This window comes from Alnus glutinosa, chromosome 7 (assembly GCF_958979055.1).
Source record: "Alnus glutinosa chromosome 7, dhAlnGlut1.1, whole genome shotgun sequence".
NCBI lineage: Eukaryota > Viridiplantae > Streptophyta > Magnoliopsida > Fagales > Betulaceae > Alnus > Alnus glutinosa.
In genome coordinates, this window is record NC_084892.1 from 23,247,689 (window position 1) to 23,253,559 (window position 5,871).

At 35.1% G+C, this 5,871-nt stretch overlaps 1 long non-coding RNA gene across 1 annotated transcript; it reads right to left on the reverse strand.

Annotated features, from left to right (window-relative positions):
• Positions 1-281: 281 nt before the first annotated feature.
• On the reverse strand, positions 282-1,673 carry LOC133874224 (uncharacterized). Its single transcript, XR_009901224.1, has 3 exons — positions 1,370-1,673; positions 640-769; positions 282-528 (listed from the first exon to the last, which is right to left on the reverse strand). It is a non-coding gene; the product is annotated as an uncharacterized LOC133874224 (long non-coding RNA).
• Positions 1,674-5,871: the final 4,198 nt, after the last annotated feature.

Genomic DNA, 5,871 nt, shown 5'->3' on the forward strand with positions numbered 1-5,871 from the left:
GGATGCTCTTTTTTGGTCGAATTGGTAGTTCATGGGAGCATCGTGCATTTTTTGGTACTTCATGAAGAAAAAAGATAATTACCCCAAAATATTATTATTATTATTTTAATACCTGATAACAAGAATATTGTCCACATATATGAACTCATAAACATTCACATCCACAATAGTTCATAGAATTAAAAAAGACCTTATTTTTTTTTAGATGAATCAAAAGCTTTATAGAACAAAAACACAATGGTTACAACTTTTCCAGTAAACACCGGAGCACCTCCAACGAGGAGAAAAAAATATTTTATCACATTACTGCAACAACAAAGCAGTATACAACACAAAACACTAAAACCTTTACAACAGAAACACCCGATACCACAACAACAAAGCATCAAAAACAGAAAACTAAACATAAAAAATATAACTACAACAGCCCACATCAGCAGCTTATAACAGAGACTGCAAATTGGATCTAAGCAGGGGACCAGCCCAAGCAGTTGATGAACTGGCAGCATCGAAAGAATTGAGCTGAACCTGCAAAAACATGAAAGTGGAAAAATGATGAAATTCAACTCTTTATTCAACAAAACTTCTAAAAATGAAGAATAATGACAAGAACAAGTTAAAAAAGAGACAGAATCTTACTCCAAGTCCACTAGATTGGGGGCAATCACTGCAAGAATTACAGGTAACCCACAAGATGTCACTTCCAGTATCAATCTGTACATTGAATTCTCTTGGAGGAGAGCCCAATTTAACTTTTGTAAAATAAAGCCTACATGAAATCAAGGGCCCAAGTAATAACCATCAAAGCGTATCCAAAAGGGGGAGGGGGGGATATATTTACAAGAGACCCATCAAAGTCAATCATGAAAATAGCATGAAACAGAACAAAATCCTAAAACTGAAGGGAACCAAAGCGAAGACAAATATCAAAAACACCAAAGATCCATCCCTAGTCAGCATTGTAAACCAATCAATATCAGGTAAAAAATACTCCAAACCCAATCAAATTCTCAATTAGTCAGTTTTAGTTTGGTTGCTAGGTATGAGAACATGTACTCATTTTCAAGAATCAACACCAAGAGGACCCGCAAGACACATTCTTTCTTTAATTTTCTTATTCCTCTTCATTTCTTTCTCTTTTCCATTTTCTCAAGAGCCAAAAGGAGCATCACAAAATCCAAGACGAAAAAACTTAACGAATACATATTACATACAGTGAATAGAAAATACTAACACGAAAAAGAACAACAGCAATGACTAACAGAGACCCAAAAACTTTACCAATTCAAAACAATCCCATCAATGCAAGCACGCTAAGCAGCACAAAAAATTAAAACCCACGAATGAATGGTAAATTTACCAATCGTACCCAACAAAGTAAGGATCGGAGGAGCCTTGGACCGAGAAGTCAACAACGCCGCCCACCGCGCCTCTCAAGAACCTGGCGTGCCTGGCTCTGTCCCGGGATCTGAGCCGGTCGAGCTCGACCTGGTGAGTCAAAGGAAAGGCCCTCTCCAAAGAAACCCACAGCTGGGTCTCAAGAGATGGTGGATGTGGGTCTCTTGAGACCCACGATGGTGGTTCTCCTGAGACCCACGATGGTGGTCGGAGAGAGAGAAGGGAGAAGAAGAACAAGAAGGAAGAAAGAAAGGGAGAAAGGAAGACGATGGAGATCATGGGGTGTGAAAGGAAAAAAAAATCAAATTCAAATTCACAAACTTGAATTTTTTGGGCTGTGCGCGAGCGGGATTTCGGGTCCCGCCACAGGGCCCCAAAATTTAGAGACGTTTTGAAAGAAAACGACTCCAACTGGAGTCGTTTTCTTCCAAAACGGCTCCAAAACTGGAGTCCTTTTTGCAAAAAAAAATGGCTCCAATTGCTTCTTCTTTTTTTTTTTAATTAATTAATTTTTTTTTTGAAGGGAATTAATTTTTTGGTAAGTAAACATATAGTCTGTATACTAGCTAATTAAATATAGTATTACATATTAATTATAGGAAAAAGTAAACATAAAAAATATTTTAAAAAAAAAATTAAAGAAAAAAAGGAAAAAACAAATAAAAAACAAATTTTTGTTTTAAAAAAAAAAGAAATTATAAATATAAATAAACAAACAAACAAAAAAAATTAAACCAATTTATTTATTTTTCTATAATTTTTTTGTTATTTTTTTATTTTTTTTTAATTTTAACAATTTTATGAAGGGTAGTTTTGTCATTAGAGGAAACATTGATAATTTTTGATAGTGTGAGGGAAAACATTGGCACAATTGGTAGTTTGGTGGGGGAGGGGACATTGACAATTGAATGGTAATTTGAGGTGAACATATAGATCGTACCACGATCCATCACATGATCGTACCACGATCTATCACACATGATCATACCACGATCCATCACATGATCATGTGTGATCGATCATGGTACGATATTTGTGATGGATCGTGGTACGGTCTATGTGATGGATCGCGATACGATCTAAGTGTGATCAATCGTAGTACGATCAATGTGGTCGATCGTGGTACGATCTATGTGATCGATCGTGGTACGATCACGTGTGATAGGTCGTGGTAAGATCTATGTGATCGATCGTGGTACGATTATGTGTGATAGGTCGTGGTACGATCTATGTGATCAATCGTGGTACGTATGATCTAAGTATGATTGATCGTGGTACGATCAATATATTCAATCGTGGTACAATCTAAGTGTGATCGATCGTGGTACAATCTATGTGATCGATCGTGGTACGATCTATGCGATAGGTCGCGGTACGATCATGTGATCGATCGTACCACGATCAATCAAACTAATGCACTAAGATTGATTGGATGTTCGATCGATCAAAGAAATATACTTGGATCGATCAGATCTTCTATCGATCATGTGATCATATCATGATCGATCAGACTAATGGAATAGGATTGATTGGATGTTCGATCGATCAGAGTAATACACTTGGATCAATTAGATATGATCAATCACACGTTAGATCAAATATTCACTGTGTCAAGTTTGAAAGAACATTCGTATCAGATCTTCTATTGATTCTACGACCCTGTTATAATCGGCTTTAATTTGAGATCAACTATTTAATTAAGCTCAAATCATAAATAAGCTAGTCTTAAAATCTTAAAGCTCGCCTCGTCTTAATTACAACCCTAAGTACAATATATATATGTCGTTTTTTATTTTTTTAAACTGCTCCAATTGGAATCGTTTTAACAAAAACGGCTCTAATTTGAGACCTTTTTTTTTTTTTTTTTTTTTAAACGGCTACAATTAGAGCCGTTTTGATCAAACCGGCTCCATTTCGAACTGTTTTTATTAAAACGGCTCTAATAAGAGTCGTTTTGTTCAAACGACTCAAAGTAATTTGAGCCGTTCAAACGACTCAAATTAGAGCCATTTTAACTAAAACGGTTCAAAATTAATTAGAGCCGCTTTTTTAAAACGGTTCCAACAAAAACGGCTCAAAAAGCCAAATTTTTTTTAGTGCCTCTATGATCAATGATCATAGAAATGAATAGAAAAAACGAAGAGATATTTTAATCCTTACCAACTTGATCTTGTTACCTCGGGCAACAAACATGCATGAGCCATGTCACGAAGTATGTGTCCGGATAGCCCTCAATAAAAAACATAAGGATATAAGAATTATATAGGGAATTTAAAAAAAATTAATTAATTAATTAAAAAAAACAAACAAACAAATTTCTTCATGAACTGACAACCGTTTCTTAAATAGCCCCATAAATGACAAGTGTACTAAAGTGATACATCAAACTATCAAGGTGTTCCAAAAAAGTCACTTTTTATTATATTCTTATAATACCCTTATTCTCTTAAAAACTAAACTAATTTTTTTTTTTTTAAAAAAAAAAAAAGATAAATGCAAAATAATTTAATGTGGTTAGCCTAAATTATAAATCGCTCTGTGTGGAATAAAAAATTATTCAGATATCTTCAGGATAGGCCAAAATAATAATTTAGTTATTAAAGTCCAAACACTTTACAGATTTCGTTAGTGTCAACGTAATCCAACAACGAATTAATGCTACGTTTGTTTAGACGTAAAATATTTTATGGAAAATATTTTATGTATTTTTCGGTGTTTGGTGCAATCGAAAATGATGGTCAACGAAAATCATTTTCAGTTTGACCGTAAAAGCCTCTTTAATTTTTGAAAAATAATTTACGGTTTTAAAAACCGTAATTCGTTTTCTGGATTTAAACTCTTAATTCTTCCAGGCATGTTTGTGGGAATTTGCCACCGCCGGACATTGGAGTTTGTTGGTAGCCCGAACCTATTGCCGAAAGCCCCCGAATTTTGGTATTCGATTGTTGGATTTCGGTGCCGACAACGGCTGCCGGATTCCAGTAAAACCGTCCGGAATTCGGTCGGTGCCGAAATCTGACACTGGTATGCTAGAATCTGGCGACGTCCAGCACCATTGTCGGATTCCGGTGACCAAATTCCACCTAAATTGGCCGAAATCTAGCAAGCACGGCCGAAATCCAGCTGTACTGTGCCAGATTTAGGCCTTCATCGCCTGAATCCGGTGAAAGTGGCCTGAATCCTGCCGACTAGTGACAGAATCCCGTCATCGGTGATTTTTTCATATGAGCCAAACGCCGGAAAATATTTTCAGGGAAATCATTCTTTTTGAAAAATGATTTCGTTGAAAATATTTTATGACAAAAAACATTTTACATCAAAACAAACTGAGCATAAGATTATGGGATTCACTCGCTCACATTCATACGTTTATACTCCAATGTAAATTTGCATATTTTTTCATAAATAGCAAGTAGATATTTTAGTCTTGTGAGATTTGGACACACCAGTCCTTATTTAATTTATTAGCTTGGATTCAACATGCCATACATGATGCTACAACTCAAAGACGAAGAGAGTTTATTGGAGTATTGGTGGCGGTGGCAGCTCATCGTGGGGTGGGCTCTATCGGAGAGGGCCTAGAGGTCGGAATCGCCCTCTCAATACTCCTTGGTCGCGGATCGTACGGTGGTTGGCCATGAGAGGGCCCAGATGGATTGCTTCTATCGTATTCCGACACAGTCAACTCACCGTTCTTGTAGTGTGACGAAGCAGAGAAAACAACCTCTTCTCCAAACATTGCTAGTTTTCTAGCCTTTGTAGAGAAGGAGGGAATCCCCAAAAGCAGCCCCAGCATAGAGGCCACCCATAAGAGTTTTCGAGCAGTGAACACTATGTTATCTCTCCGTGCTTCTCTCAATCTCATTGTAGCAGGCTCTCCTTCATTACCCTTTATATAGATAGAAACATACATATGAGATAATCTGTTCAAACTCTGTTCATTTATTTTTTGAACAAACTCGAACTTGTTCACAAGTTATTCAATTAATTTAGTCATTCCATATATAAAGTAATTTTTTAATATTTTTTTAAAAAATTAATACTAATTATTAGTTATTTAATTATGGTTAAGATTTATTATTTGAATAATTAGAGAAATTAACTCAGTTCTTAAATACTCCAATCTTATTTTTATATGTTTATTTGATAGTATATATATACATTCATATGTACAAACACATATATTTATATACACAAGCTCACTTATATACACACGAAGGCACTTATATTTATATTTAGACTCACAATTACAATAATTTAACTTATATTTATTACATTACAAATAACATTTCTTCTTCTTCTCCTTTTTTTTTTTTGTAAGTACTTAACATGTTCTCATTACAAAGTTAAAAATAATATTACAAAAATGAAGTTATTCAAGCTTATACGAGTCGAACTAAGCTTATATGAGCCGAGCCTAAATGTATATGAGCCTGAATTTTTTATGTTTAATAAATGAACCGATCCCAAGTA